The 13,541-nt window shown below is 37.7% G+C and overlaps 2 long non-coding RNA genes across 8 annotated transcripts in view; one reads left to right on the top strand and one right to left on the bottom strand.

Moving 5' to 3' along the window:
* Positions 1-8,352, bottom strand: part of LOC144614853 (uncharacterized) — a 116,441-nt gene extending 108,089 nt beyond the window's left edge. For all 3 annotated transcript variants that reach the window (XR_013553087.1, XR_013553089.1, XR_013553088.2), the window contains exon 1: positions 8,300-8,352. This is a non-coding gene — a long non-coding RNA (uncharacterized LOC144614853). The remainder of the gene's footprint in view (positions 1-8,299) is intronic.
* The window catches only part of LOC132686320 (uncharacterized), a 390,554-nt gene that overhangs the window by 70,000 nt on the left and 307,013 nt on the right, over positions 1-13,541 (top strand). For 4 of the 5 annotated variants that reach the window (XR_014136398.1, XR_014136397.1, XR_013553086.2 and 1 more), the window contains exon 2: positions 10,608-10,727. This is a non-coding gene — a long non-coding RNA (uncharacterized LOC132686320). Of the gene's footprint in view, positions 1-8,340; positions 8,813-10,607; positions 10,728-13,541 lie in introns of those variants that run through there. The other variant, XR_014136396.1, reaches the window with a different exon arrangement.

Here is a 13,541-nt window from a genome sequence, read left to right as displayed (position 1 = left end):
CTTTTTCTTCTAAATGTTTTAAGCTTTTATTTTTCATATTTAAACCTTTATTATACCTATAATTAACTTTTGTGAAAGGGGAATATAATTTTCTTTTATATAATTTTTATTTCTTTTACTTATGAACTGAAAGTTAATTGCTGTGATATTCTAAATTGTCACATTATACATATATGGCTTCTTTATTTGGTTCCATTGACTTATTTGTGTGCCTAGTGGCAATGTCACTCCTCAACATTACTTCTTATCTATAATTATTTTGTATATTCTTGATTTTACTCTAGTATATGATTTAAAATAAATTCTTTTTAAGCTTTTTATAAACTTGGGGATAATTGATATTATTATGATATCCTATCTTTTCATGGTATATCTATTGATTTTAGTCTTTTTTGGTAACTTCAATAAAATTTATGCATCAAATATGTTTTGAACCTCTCTTATGCCAGGTATTGTTCTAGGAGGTTTGTCATCACTGACAAAATAAAGTTTAGATTCTAACTAGATCAAATAATATGTATAATATATAAATAATTTACATACAGTGATAAAAGATAGCAAGTACTAAAGGAGAATGAGAAATACTAAGGCAGATTAATGAAGATCAGCATTGCAGGAGTCACAGAACAAAGGCAGTAGATTTTCATTTAAATAGGGTAAGCAGGGGCGCCTGGGTGGCGCAGTCGGTTAAGCGTCCGACTTCAGCCAGGTCACGATCTCGCGGTCCGTGAGTTCGAGCCCCGCGTCAGGCTCTGGGCTGATGGCTCGGAGCCTGGAGCCTGTTTCCGATTCTGTGTCTCCCTCTCTCTCTGCCCCTCCCCCGTTCATGCTCTGTCTCTCTCTGTCCCAAAAATAAATACAAAACGTTGAAAAAAAAAATTTAAATAGGGTAAGCAGTCAGAATAGACCTAATTGAGAAAATACTTGCAGGACTTGATGGAAGAGTATTCCAGACAGCGTGAACAGCCAGGCAAACACCCTGCGGTGGGATCGTTCCTGAAGTATTCCAGAATGGCAAGGAAGTTTTGAGAGGAATGAATGAGTTGGAAAGTAAGTCAGAGAAGTAATGGTGGCCACATCACATAGGGTCTTCTGAGATCCCAAGGAACTTTGCTTTTATCTTGGGAGATGAAGAGCTTTGTAAGTTTTGTAATAGAAGAATATAATAATATTTGGCTGATGTATTGAGAAAGGACTAAAGAAAGTAAAAGTAGGAGCAGCAAGGCTTGTTTTGAGTCTATTTTAGGAATCCAGGTATAGCTCAAACCAGGAAGAGGGCAGAAGGGATGAGTGGATTCTATGTATAATTTGAAGGCAGAAGCATGAGGATTGCCTGTGGGTTATAAATGAAAGAAAAAAGCCAAGAGGACACCAAGGCTTTTTGCCTAAAAGAAGAAGTCACTACTTATTGAGATGTGGCAGGCTGCAGGTAAGATGATCAGAAGCTGCTTTTGGACTTACTGACTTCTAAATAAATATTAGAGACCCTTGTGGATATATTTACTAGGAAGGTAGATATACAAATATAGAATATAAAGTAGAGGCTTGGTCTAGGGATATAAACTGTGAGGCTATTGGCATATATATGATATGTAAGCCATGAGACTGGGTATAATAAATAAGAGACTGAAAATATATGTAAGAAAAGAAGAAGAAAAAGCCTAAGGACTGGGAGAAGAGAAATAGCTAGCAAAAGGTATCAGGAAGGAAGAACCAGTGGGTAGGAAAAACAAGGTGATGAATAAAAATATTACGAAAGAGAGTGATCATTTGTGTCAGATGCTTCTACTAGGTTAATTAAGATGAAAATTGAAACCTGGTCTTTAGATCTAGTTGGGAGATTCGTCACTTTGAAAAGAGAAGTTTTGGTAGACTGGTGATGGTAGAGGTATGTTAGGGATGTGTTTAAGAGAGAAACACATTGCCCTGCCCCTAGGTCAGCACAGCACCACATAGAGAGGTTTCTACTCACCCTCTAGTTCCTCCAGTGGGAAAGAGAAACCAAAGGATACAACCAGCACTGCCCCACCCCCAGCGTTGTGGGTTGCTTTGTGGTAGCCCCTACCCTGATCTCACCCCATAGGTATTTCAAGGAAATCTGTGGGACTCAATTAATGAGAATCTGACTGTGAAGAAGGTGGGGAGGGACTTGTAACAACCAGCACACAATCTGGGCAGACCAAGTTTATACCTGTAGTGCCCAAGTAGTATTCCAAACCAGCAGATTAGCTTATCTGCAGAAACAAATCAGGGGTGCACTCTGACCAGGGAACTTAGTGGGCAGATCTTTCTGGTTCAGATACTCAAACAAGGAGTTTTGCCAGCACTACAGCCTGGTATGCCCATGCCTCACTATGGAGTCGAGTCACAGTCCCACCCACTGTGGAGAATCTCTCCCAGCCACATTTAACCAGAAGGGCTGGTGAACTCCTGGAAGCTGTGCAGTCTGGCAATGCTAAAGCCAAGAAATGAGTTGGCAGTGCTGATAGCCCCCAGAGTAAAACTAGCAGGAGAGTTCTCCTGCTGCACATATGGAGGGCAATTCAAAATCAAGGCTGAGGGTACTGCCAGGTCCTTTCCAACTAGACAACCTGTTTGGGAAATTGAGAGTTGCCAGGAGCGGCCCCTCCTCTTCCTGTACAGGCAAGGGAGTTTAGCTATAGCCCTACCTGCTGTGGCTTCCAGCCCCATCTGATGGGATGGCAAGAGCACCTGGAAGCTCTGCAGCCCAGTGGTGCTTAAGCTGAAAGAAGGGCAGATAGAGCCAGTAGTTTGTAAAGCAAAGCCAGTGGACCTGTGTAACCAGGGAACTGGGGTCATGGGTCAACTTGAGTTAAGACAACAAGCAAAGAGCATTACCTGCTTTAGAACTGCTTTTCCCACTGTTCCTGGGAAGGAAAACTAATTCATAGTACCCCTCAGTGCTGAATACAGCCATTAGCCTGCTTGAGAAGGGAACCTAACCAGAACACAGAAAAGCTATGTAGCCCATCCCACATCCCTACTTATAGTGGCACTTAAACAGAGAGCATGGTCCATGGCTTTCCCCATCTGCAGAGCAAAACCAGTAGCCTCATCTGAACAGGGAAATCAGTGTGCACTCTTATCTGATATGAGTCCCCCAAGCGCTGTATAGGCCCTTGGTCCCATCCCAATGCCCTGCCAGACCAAGGAAGCTAATTAGTAGCCCCATCTATTACTGAATATAGTACCCAACCCCAACCATCTAATAAGCCTGACCAGAGAATCAAGGTAAATATGGAGACCATCCCAAAGCCTCACTTGGGTAGGAAACCAAGTCAACAGTCCTGTTCAACTGTTTTCAGCCAGTGGCACAATCCTGCATCCTTAACTTCAGAGTTGCCTTACCTCAAAATAGACCATAATAGCAGACCCCACCTGCCCAAGACATTCTAAGCAGACATGCTCAGAGACCCAAACTGAGCAGACTGGTGAAGATCTATCTCTGCCAAAGCAAATCTGTAAGTCTGGAAAAGAAGCCTGGTTACTCAATTGTGCAGATACCAATATGAGGAATTAAGGATCATAAAAAAACAGATAAATGTGACACCATCAAAGAAAATTAATAAAGCTCTAATAATTGATCTTAAAGAAATGAAGATCTGGGGGCACCTTGGTGTCTCAGTTGGTTGAGCATCCAACTTTGGTTCAGGTCATGATCTCAGAGGTTGTGACTTTGAACACTACATTGGGCTGAGCTCCATGTTGACAGTCTCCTCCACCTCTCTGCCCCTTCCCCATGTGTGCTCTCTTTCTCTCTCAAAATAAATAAATAAATAAAACTTAAGAAAAATAAAAAGAAATGGATATGTATGAACTGACAAAAAAATTCAGAATCATCTTCTTAAAGAAATTTAGTGAACTATAAGAATATACAGGCAACTAATCACAATTAGATAAACAATGCACGAATAAACGAATAGTTTAATAAAGCAAAAAAAAAAAAAAAAAAAAAAGAATTAAGAAAAAAAAAAACCCCAGAAATACTAGAATTGAAAAGTACAATAACTGAATTGAGGAATTCAGTAGAGTTTCAAAAGCAGGCTCAACCCTGCAAAAGAAAGAACCAGTGACCCACAGGATAGAACATTAGCAATTATACAGTCAGAGGAGCAAAAAGAAAAAAAAAAAAAGAATGAAAAGGAACGAAGAAAGCCTATGAGACTTATAGGACACAATAAAATGAAGCAATATTTACATTCTGCAAATTCCAGGAGGAGAAGAGAAAGGGAAAATAATAGAGAAATATATTTAAAAAATAATGGATGAAAACTTCCTGAAGCTCAAGAGAAAAATGGATATCCAGATCCATGAGGCTCAAAGGACCCCAAATTAGTTGAACTTGCATAATGCTGTACCAACATACATTATAATTAAATTTTGAAACACCAAAGACAAAGAAAGAATTTTAAAAGCAACAAGAGAGAAAAGTTACATGCAAGGGAAACCTCCCCTCCCCATAAGACTATCAGTGGATTTATCAATACAAATCAATCAATATCAAATTCAGGCCAGGAGAGAATGGGATAACATATTCAAAATATTGAAAGAAGAACAACTATCAACCAAGAATACTATACCTAATGAAGCTGCCCTTCAGAAATGAAAGGAGGGGTAAAGACTTTCCCAAACAAACAAAAGCTGGAGGGAATTCATTACCACTAGACTTGCCTTACAAGAAATGATAAAAGGAGTTCCTTGAGTGAAAATAAAAAGATAATAATTAACATCGTAAAACATATAAAAGGTAGCATAAAACTTACTGGTAATAGTAAATATATAGTCAAAGTTAGATTCTGTAATTTTGTAATGGTGGTGCATAATTCACTAATGGCTCTAACTTAAAAGTTTAAAAAATGAACTAAATAAAAATCAACATAGTAAAAAAGCAATAACTGCAATAATCTGTTATTAGTTACACAAGATAAAAAATATGTAGACTGGAACAACAATGACCTAAAATGTGAAGAGTAGAAGTAAAAGTGTAAAGTTTAGGAATTCTATTAATATGAAGTTATTATAAACTTATAAACTAGGGTTATAATTTTAAGCTATTTTATGTAAGTCTCGTGGTAACCACAAAGGAAAACCTATAGCAATTATGCAAAAGAACATGATAAAGAAGCCAAAGCATACTAATATCAAAAAACATCAAAACATAAAAAAAGACAGCAAGATAAGGAACAAGGAACAGTGGAGCTACAAAACAACCAGAAACCAATTAACAAAATGGCAACAGTAAGTTGTTACCTATCAATATTTTTTTTTAATTTTTTTTTTTAACGTTTATTTATTTTTTGAGACAGAGAGAGACAGAGCATGAACGGGGGAGGGTCAAAGAGAGGGAGACACAGAATCTGAAACAGGCTCCAGGCTCTGAGCTGTCGGCACAGAGCCCGACGCGGGGCTCGAACTCACAGACCGTGAGATCATGACCTGAGCCGAAGTCGGCTGCTTAACCGACTGAGCCACCCAGGCGCCCCTCAATATTTTTTTTAATGTAAATAGATTAACTTTTCCACGCAAAAGACACAGAATGGCTCAATAGATAAAAAAAGAACAAACAAACAAAAAACCAAACAACAACAGCAATAACAACAAAAAACCAAGATATAACAATATGCTGCTACAAGAGATTCAATTTAGCCTTCAAGGCACACACAGGCTGAGAGCCAAGGGAAAGAAAAAGTCATTCAAGCAAATGGTGATAATAACAAAAAGAGCAGAGTAGCTATACTTACATCAGACAAAATAGATTTAAACTAAAAATGGTAAAAAGAGACAAAGACAAAGGTGGTCATTATATAATGATAAAGGGTCAATCCATCAAGAAGATACAACAATTATAAGTATTTATGCACCCAACATTAAGCACTTAAATATATAAAGCATAATCTAACAGAGTTAAAAGGAGAAATAAATCATCCAGACAGAGAATCAATAAGGAAGCAGTGAGAATGAACAATGCTTTAGACCAAATGGACCTAACAGACGTTTACTGAACATTCTATCTAACAACAGCAGAACATATATTCTTCTCAAACATACATGGAACATTTTCTGGATAGACTATATGTTAGGCCACAGACACACACACACACAAAGTTCTAGCAAATTCAAGAAGATTGAAATCATACCAAGTATCTTCTCTAAACACAATGGTTAGAAATCAATAACAAGAAGAAAACTGGAAAATTCACAAACACATGGAAATCAAATAACACTCCCCTGAACAACCAATGGATAAAAGAAGAAATTGAAGGGGAAATTAAAAGTTTATTGAGAGGAATGATATTGGAAATATATCAACGTATGGGATGCAGCAAAAGCAGTTCTTAGAGGGAATTTCATAGCAATAAACCCATTAAGAAGCAAGAGAGTTGATCCTGAGTTCTCATCACAAAGAATTTTTTTTTCTTTCTCTATTATTTCTTTTCTTCTTATTGTATCTATATGAGATGATGAATGTTTGCCGAACTTCTTGTGGTAATCATTTCACAATATATGTAGATTGAACCATCATGCTGTGTGACTTAAGCTTATATGGTGATGTCAATTACTTGATATCAGTGTCAATTACCTACTATTACCATTATTTATATATTTTGGTAAGTGGGTAGATATGTTGGTAGGAGTCTGCTGTACCAAAGGTAATATTTTTGCTAAAGCAGATTAATCTGACCTCAGGTACATAGTAGGCATTCATTCACTGGGTAAATGTGTTCTTTTCTATCTTAATTAGCAAAAAAGGATCAGAAACAATTCACTCCCATATGGAATAGACAACAATATACATTCACAGTGTTTCTTCTCTTCTCTGTCCTGGTATAGTCTAAATAGATCTAGACAATCTAGATGTCCCACAGAATATCTCCTTGATTCACTAAATCAATGACATCATGCTGATCCAGCAAGAGGAGTAAGAGGTGACTGGGTAAGATACAACAAGCTTAAAAGTGGAAAATAAACCCTACGAAAATCCTGGGGTTTGCCATAACAGTAAGTTTTTTTAGGGCTTCAGTGTTTGGAGTGTGCTGGAATGTCCCTCCAAAGTAAAAGGCAAATTGTTAAATCTTGCATTCCATATCGCATAAAAAGAAATATGTTTGGTAGGCCTCTTTTTGGTATATGAGACAACATGTTCTGTACATAGGAATATTGATCTGGTCCTAGTGACTTGAGGAATGGGGATTTAAGTGGTGCCTGGGGGCTTAGTCAGTTGAGGTACTGACCAAGGCTCAGGTCATGATCTCACGGTCCATGAGTTCAAGTCCCATGTTGGCCTCTGTGCTGACAGCTTGGAGCCTGGAGCCTGCTTCAGATTCTGTCTTTGACTCTCTCTGCCCCTCCTTGACTCATGCTCTCTTTCCCTCTCTCAAAAATAAATAAACATTAAAAAAATAATAAAAAAAAAGACTGAGGATTTGGCCCACACCACCAAGGAAACCACTAAGAACAATAGAGGGTATAGCTGAGGCAGGGGGAAATTAGAATGGATAATGGCAGAGAGGAAGATAAATGATACCAATTGTGTCCGAACTGCCCTGACTATATGTCAGTGATTCTACCTTGAAATGGTAACTCTCTTATTTATGAGCATAGTTGAAAAAATCTATAAAGCGCTACACACATGTAAGATCAGCCATTGGGTCTGTGCTAACATTTCTATTGGTAAATCAGTCACAGATTGAAACATTTTCCTGTTAGGTAATACTATACTGGATGTTAAAACTGCATATATCTGGGGCCAAAAGTAACTGACAAAATTCCTTAGATGAAAGTTATAAAAAGAAAGCCATATAGAAATCCTCCCATAGGAAGCAGCAGTTGACGGAAATGTACAACTAAGTACTTAGCTAATTCCTCTGAGATCAAATAAGAATTCCCCAATCAACTGTTCAAATTTGAAACTGAATATGTCTCCCCTTGCAAGCAGCTCTCATCCTTTCTGTAGGAGTGTGCTTAGGGGAGTTACTGCAGTATTCATGTTGCAAGTCATGAGAAAGTAAGGCCTCATGGTTATTACTTAACTGGGACTCTGGAGCATACTGTAAAGTAGCTGCCCCCACTTGCAGACCTCCATGTCTCTAGAACTACTTGGTAGAAAGGTTAGACTGGAGAATGTTTCTGAACCACAGGGAAAACCAAGTGATGGATACAGGTGCCTGAAATTCAACTACTGTTCATTCATTTTATTTAACCAACATTTATTGCTTGCCTCTTTTATACCAGCTACTCTGCTCAGCATTTTGAGAGCTTAAAAATGAACAAGACATACCCTGCTGTTCTTTTCTGAAACTTCAAATCTTTTAAGTTGTTTTTTTTTTTTTTTAAATTCCGTAGTTCTCAAATTGTAGAGGGAGCTTTATTAGATTCAGGGACCAAGAATCTGCTTGTTTAGCCAGTTCCCATGGTGATTCTGATGTCACTGATTATTGAATCCCACCTTGAGAAACATTTCTTTAACAGGTATGAATGGTTGTTTGTAGCTGAAAACAAGACCTTGTGGAAGGAAAGAAATTACAAAGGGAAAAATAGAAGAATGTTATAAAAGCTGTGTTTATGTTATCATTTTAAATTAGGTAGTTTTTTTTAGCACACTTAATGAAATGTGAATGAAGGCTCAAGTCTAGATTCAAAGATGAAATTTCAGACAAAAAATGTGAGCTGCAGTCAGCATCAGCTTCACCAACTTGCAGAGCAAGTAGTGTCTTAGGGAAGGTTCTTCCTTGAGAACTGTTGCCTCTTAGTCCTGGCTGAGCCTCAGCTAGCACTCCCCGCACTTCTGTGAGTAGCAAAATAGTCTGTCAGTCCCTTCCCCCTCCTATCTTTAAAAGGATCAAGGAAATGTATTCAGTTAGTATATACTCCTCCCTCCCTTCCTCCCTCCCTTCCTTCCTTCTTTCCTTCCCTCCCTCCCTCCCTCTCTCCTTCTCTCTTTCTCTCCCTCTCTCCTTCCCTTTCTCTTTCTCTCCCTCCCTTTCTCTCTTTCTTCCTTCCCTCCCTTCCTCCCTCTGTTCCTCCCTCCCTCCCTCCCTTCCTTCCTCCCTTCCCCCCTCCTTCCTCCTTCCTTCTTTCTCTCCCTCCCTCTTTCCCTTTTTCTCTCTCTCCCTCCCTTTCTCTCTTTCTTCCTTTCCTTCTTCCCTTCCTTCCTTTTTTTCCTTTTTTTTTCTTTCTTTCTTTCTTTCTTTCTTTCTTTCTTTCTTTCTTTCTTTCCTGAACCCCTGAGAGAATCCTCTGTAGCATTACCAAGTGGTAAGTGCTCCAAGGAAGTCATCAAAAAAAGTATTTTTGGTTTTGGTTGTGTTTATGTTTTTGTTTTTGCTTTTGCCTTTTGGAGTGCTGGCACCTTTTTACTTGCTTACCTTGAATCCCCTCCCATCTTTTTCAATGCACTAGAATTCTGCCATCTGCTTTCTGGAGGCCATTTGCCATTCTCTCAGGGTTGCTGGAAGCCTATAGGCACGCTGCTTATCTCAGCTTCTGAACAGTTAGCCCTGTCTCTCTTCATTATAAAAAACAACCATCCAAAATGAGAAAGACAAAAATATTTTTATCCTTTTAAACCTTTTTATCCTTTTATACTTTTAAAATAAAAATGATTGTCTATCTATGTATTTCTTGGAGCCTTTTAAAAATGAGCCTGCTATTATTAGAGCTGCATGTTTAACACAACCCACATAGTTTAAAAAATTTTATGGCAAGTTAATAACGTCTCTGTTTGTTTCTAGTATCAGTCCTATGGTCAAAACACTTGTCACAGTAATAAACAATGGCATAATTAGAACCTACTTCAATGAATTTGGGTCAATGTATCACCCTCTCAGAGCACATTTTAAATTTATCACAATGATAGCCTGGGGAAAATTTGGCTTTTTGGCATTCTCTAGTTTAAGTCATTATTTTGAGAGCAAATTGTACTCAACCCGGAGTTCAAGTGTAAAAGACAATAAAACACAATGACTAAATAAATGGGTTTTGATTGCCTTGGAAAGGTTTAGTCTTCATTCCTCCCATTCCAAATAGTAATGATTTCAGGCTTTCTTGTGATTATACACAATATTATTTTTTTTCTTCTAAAGTTGCCTGTTGAACCATATTACAATTATAAGTTATATTTATTTAGTGCTCACTCTGTGTCAGGAACTGTGCAGAGCACATTATGTGCATTATGCCACCAAGTAGCTGCTTCATTTTATCAGTGATAGAATTGAGTCTTGGAGATTTTAAGGAACTTTCTCAAGGTCATATATTTAATAAGTGACAGAACTCGAAATAACACCCAGCAGCTCTGGCAGCATAATTCGTATCATGGTAACTTACTTCTGATATCAATAGCCATCAAGTTCCCTCAAAACTCATAGAAATAATTCTGAAGGATGGAAGTATACGAGAACATCCATTGCTTCAGCAAGGCCAAAGGATGATGAGAACTGAAAAAAGGACATTAAATATGATGAAAATGCAAGCACTAGTGACATTAGAGAGAGCAATGCCTAAGAACAGTGTGCTCAGAAGATAGCCAAAAAAAAAAGATCGTGGTAGCCCACAAATTCTGATTGGTCTCTTAGTCTGATTGTTTTCAGTTCCTGGAAAAGCATAGGATCTAAGGAAGCAACACATTTGGCACTGTTATACGAATGGAAGATCATCGTGGCTATGACGAATGAGCAAGAGGGAGAATAGTAAGGAATGAAGTTGAAGAGGTAAGTTTAGAGGCATTTCATGTAGAGTCTTGCAGGTGATAGTGGCGGGGCTGGATTATCCCAAGAGCAGTGGGTAGACATTGAGGGGTTTTAAGCAAAGGGAGAAAAGGAGGTAATTATATAGTACATATTTTTATGTAATCACTCTGAATGCTGTATAATGAATAAGTTGTAGAGAGGCAAGAGAGGAAGCAGAGAGACCAGGAAGGAGGCTACTACTGTTGTCTATGATGATGGGTTTAACTAAAGTGGTAGCTGTAGAGATGGGTGAACTCAAGATATATTCTGGAGTAGAGCCAATAAGAATTGGTGAAGAATTGGATGTAAGGCCTGAGAGAAGATAAAAAATCAAGGATGACTTCTTGAAATGACAGCAGAGGGCTGGTAGTTTGTTGAGATGAGAAAGATTAGGATCAGAAGCAACTCAGGAAGAAAATAAAAAACTCTGTTTTGGATATTTTGAGGTGATTTTTGAGGTGACATCCAAGGAAGATTTAAGATAAATATTACCTGTTCAAAACATGGAAGCTGGAATTCTGAGTCTTCCTGAAAGAAGTCACAGAAACAGTGGGTGGGGTATGAATTTCAGTCAGCAGAAATGAAAGGCAGGGAAGGTGAGAATGTCCATGAAGATTGGGCATAGAATTCAGAATGGAGGATAGACCTCTTTCACAGCAGTTTTTCTGGGAAAAGTGAATCTCTAGCGTCTGGTTCAATACATAGTTGAACAAAATTTTTTCAGCTGTATGTAGCAATCAGCTATTTCGGTTTAGATACAGCTATTGCTCTTGTCGGAAACAAGAAGCAGTGGGGCGCCTGGATGGCTCACTCGGTTAAGCGTCTGATTTCGGTTCAGGTCATGATCTCATGGTTTCCTGCGTGAATTCAAGGCCTGCATTGAGCTCTGTGCTGACAGCTCAGAGGCTGGAGCCTGCTTCAGATTCTGTGTCTCCCCCTCTTTCTCTCTGCCCCTCCCCCACTTGTGCTCTGTCTCTTTCTGCCTCTCAAAAATAAATAAATGTAAAAAAAAATTGAAAAAAAGAAACAAGAAGCAGTGATACAGATGAGTCTGTTAACAGGTACCTCCTAAATTCAGGCCACCCCTTTAAACTCACTAGTAACCTCCAGATTCTCAGGTGTTGTTTTTGTTTTTCTGGACAGAGCTTCTAGTACTGTGTTTACTTTATTACCAAAGCCCCTTCAGTGGCCTCCCGGTGGCCTTTCCTCCCAAGGAAAACTTCCCTAGGTGATTCTAAGGTGATGTCCTTTCCTTTTATTGTGTCATGCTGCTGCAACATCTCTTGACTATTACAATTTGTTTCTGTCAGGGTCCTCCCTCTGGTAGAGCATCCACCACAACAGGAACTGAATAAATGATTCTAACAATATTGTCTTTAAAATGAGCCTGTCACTTTAGTTACATGAATTATTCTAGTAGCAATGGAATCATCCTGTTTCTGTGAAGACTTTTCTTTCTTTCTTTTTTTTCTTTCCATTTTACACATAAGGGGTAGCATCAGCTGTTTGTGAATCCAGAACATTCTATTTGGACCATTCTCAAAGAAACACGTCACTCAAAGCTGTGTCAATAGAGAATTAAAACTTCCACATGACTAGGTATTCAAAATGTAAATACAGCCAGCTATGGCATTTTAGAAACCCCAAAGTAAAAACTTTACCACCAAAGGAAAAAAATAGCTTGAAAAGAGGACAGCAGGACAAATGAGGACAGCTAGTCTTTTTTCAGCTTATTTTTGTTGGATTCATTTTGAGTTTTGTAAACCAAGCTCCAGTTAGATCTTGAGGAAAAAACTCTAACTGACATAATTCACTGAGTCAACCTTTTCACAAAAAGGTTTTGAACATCAAGGCAGCATTAGCAGTTTTCTAGCCTCGTGTCTTGATTGATCAGTTTAAACAGGGCTAAATATATAACCTTATAAATAGATCAAGTAAGAGTAGAGAAAATAACATTTTAAGTGTTCTTTACTGCTAAAATGAAAACAACAATAAAAATCTATCCAAGTAACATCTAAAAAAAAAACCAAAACATAAAATTTTATTCACTTTATTTTTCCTCTACCAAATGTATATTATGTCTGTCTACAGATGGGTATTTTTTTTAAATGCTAGATTATACAATAAATATGCTATATAATAACATAAAGCAGATGATGCTAGAAAGAAACTCTGCTTCCTGGGTAAAAATATATAAAATATCCTTTTTCTTAATGTCACAGTCGTTACTCATCTTTGATCCTACTTTTCTAACCTCAACTGTATATTATATGCTCAAGAAAAAGACATGGAATTCTTTGTTTTTTTTTTTTTTTTTTTTTTTTTTTTAAGACAGATGGAATTCTTTTGGGGACTGAAATTATTCCTTCTGAGTAAGAATGCCTAAGTTTTGGACTAATATTATACATTTGCCAGCTGGACTTCCCAAGTCTGACTATTTGCGGGCATCTATGCCATAATAGAGCATCCTGCCCTTTATCCATTCACTCAAAGATGTTGCTTTATGGTTAACAACTTTGTGCCAGTATGTAACTAATGAGAAGTTGAAGGACTAATTGTGAGTGTTCACATTTATCCTTATATTATTTAAACAATCTCCACCACATCATTAAGTCCTCAATGTTAAACTCACAAATAATTCTAAAATATAATAAGAGAGCAACTCAATTGGTAATAAGAGGCTACCAAAAATCTTATGTGATTTCATTATAAAGTATTATTTTGTATGATTTTCAAAAAGGAACACATCACTCTTCTGTAAGAAGAAAGTGGCCAATTAAAATCAGTGTCTTCAAA

The sequence above is a fragment of the Panthera onca genome, chromosome F1 (assembly GCF_046562875.1).
Source record: "Panthera onca isolate mPanOnc1 chromosome F1, mPanOnc1 haplotype 2, whole genome shotgun sequence".
NCBI lineage: Eukaryota > Metazoa > Chordata > Mammalia > Carnivora > Felidae > Panthera > Panthera onca.
This window is presented reverse-complemented; position numbering and strand designations above follow the sequence as displayed.